Below are 2,718 nucleotides of genomic sequence, written 5' to 3'. Positions count from 1 at the left end.
TTTGGTTGATTAAACACCCGAATTAAGCTAGATCTAGATCCAAACGGTTCGTACCGTATCACAGGGCTGCGGCGTTGGGTTCTACTCAGCTGAGATAAATCATTTCTTACCTTCGGTTGGTCTCGAATCATTGAATATAGTAAAGTTGAGAGTGTTTGGCTTAAGTGTGTGTTTTTGATGGTATAGGCTATGGTATAAAGATGGATGAAAATGGAAAAGATTAGGGTTTAAGGGGTATTTATATTCCCTTAAGCCCATGGACCTTAAGCCCATATTTCCTTTTTGGTCCATCTTTAATTCTATTTTAATTAGCCTACTTATCCTTCCATCTTTATTATTTTATTATATCTCTACTAACTCAAGTAAACTTTTCCCATCATAATTAAATAATATATACAATATTATTCTTAGAAAATTCGGGATGTTACAATGAAAATGTTGAGTTTTCCGGTCAAAATCGTTTTTCTGGCGATCTGCAAATAACAACGTCTAGAATTCAGTTAGTTGCGAACCGTTTTCAGCCAATTCATGAGTTGGGGTCGACAATGACCAAAAGATAATACTTCGTATTAATAAAAACCAATACACTTAATAGATCTGCAAGTTGCATTTTTGTGTCAATTTTAATGGTTTGTATTTCTCTCGATTCCACACGTTCCCAAGCAAAATAACAGTCCATCTCAACGTGTTTGGTTCGCTCGTGGAACAAGGGGGTGGTCGCTATATGTCGAGTGAAATTCGTTAATTTTCAACCCCGAGAACTTGACCTGTTTTAAATTTTTGGATTTATTTTTTATTATATATATATATCTTGTATAATGTTTTGATTATCTTGGTTATGACTTCATTAACATCGATTGATCAGATTTCTATGTTACAACTTTCAGTTTATGATTTTATTCAAAGTTTTAAATACGTGTTCAATTCTATTAACTTCTTTGACTAATTTAACCAAGTTAAAACATCCTTGGACTATTTCTCTTATAACTTAAGCTTTATATTTTTTCCTTTCACCAATTTGGTCAAAGATCATTTAATTGCATTCATTTTTGCTAGTCTTATGCCTTTTGACTAACCACTTGACTAGTCATCTAGTTAATTCATTTTAACCTTGTTTAATTTTTGGCCTATATGATTACCAGTTAGCTTCTACAAATCTTGCACCACAACTCATTCACTCCCAATTATGTTCTAGCTCTCTATTATGTGCAAAGTCTAAGTTTGACCAAGGAAAGTCAAACCGCCCAAGTTCGAGTTTATTTTTTTTGTCTTGTATTCTATTATCGGGTAATTATTGTCTGATTTATGTACAACATATCATGTGATCATCATCATGTCGTCACTCTAAATTAACAACCATGGTTGCGTTTTCACTATCACTCGTCGGGACGTTAATGTTCAGTTAAAAAATGTTTTATGTTGAAAACTAACTTTTGCAAAACTAATAAACAAGACTAAGATTATACAATTTGTCACGCCATTTATTATTTCAAACATGCTACACATAAAACCAAATCAAAACCGAGTTCATGTTCGACCAAAAACATGAACCACTCGTTAAACTTGTTTTATCAGATAATATTTTGTTTAGAAACGAACCGAACTCATTAAAATTAACTAATAATTATTATAACCTATTTCTTTTCTAAAAGTACAAAAAAAAACTTATTAGAAATCAAATAACTAGACTATTTCACTTAACATATAAAAAATAGAATAAAAATATATTTTTAACAAACTTTTCGTTTAAGAATTATAAACCAAACATGTCGGCCATTGATGAGTGAATGTTTCGTGGCGCATAATTATTAATAAAATTGCATTTTTTTAGTTTATATATTTTTTGAAATGCAATTACATTGAGTTGTTTTTATATTTGGTTGGTTAAAGACATAATGAGCAAAATGATAATATTAACATACAAGGGATTAAAAGATATGTTACAATTAAATTTAAAAAGGTATGATTAATATTAAGTATATTGCTATAAATTAAATCATGATCATCACTTTATTAAATAGATTCATTTTCTCTTCGTATTATTTGATTGGCTTTTCTTTCACAAAATGCATTTATGTTGGAAAGTTGGTTTAGTTTGAAGCATTTTGGCTTAATTACATATGGGCTCTCAAATTGACGCATGAGCTTATCAAATTTGACTCAAATGAAAGTGGTGAGTTAGATGTGAGTTAAGTTGGTTGTGAGGCCGACATAGGAAGTTAGACTACAACCCAACAACATGGGAATAAAAGAATATGTCGTAGAAAGAGGCAGAGAGAATTGCTTTAACGATGGTAGCGCAAAAAGGGAGCAACCCTTTAGCTGTTGTGCGTGCGACACAAGAGCAGAAACTATTCATCATCATGAAGCAAGGCTAGACTCACTTGTGACTTCCTCCGTATGGACGGTTCGTAGGGTTTTAACATTTTTCTCAATTTTATTAATATTTGAATTTGTTCTTGACATTGACAGCGTTGTATGAACATATTGATGTGTTAGTTTATTTAAACTATTTTGCATGTGTTAGTAATCCTTGCTTTACAACTTGTTCGGTTGATAACAAAATCTAGTAGTTTGTTGGGTGACATAGAGTAGGTTGATTCACACTAGTAAATAGGGTAATTGAAATATAAAAGATCTTTTGACAAAGAGCTATTTTTTATTATCACCTAAATTAACCGAATTTCCAGCACCATGTCTATGTGGTGTCCAGTTAAT

The sequence above is a fragment of the Bidens hawaiensis genome, unplaced genomic scaffold (genome assembly GCF_021521415.1).
Source record: "Bidens hawaiensis isolate Kalapana, Puna unplaced genomic scaffold, B.hawaiensis_p1.1 tig00020555_1, whole genome shotgun sequence".
Taxonomy (NCBI): domain Eukaryota; kingdom Viridiplantae; phylum Streptophyta; class Magnoliopsida; order Asterales; family Asteraceae; genus Bidens; species Bidens hawaiensis.
The sequence above is the reverse complement of the archived record's forward strand: the minus strand, read 5'-3'. Positions refer to the sequence as shown.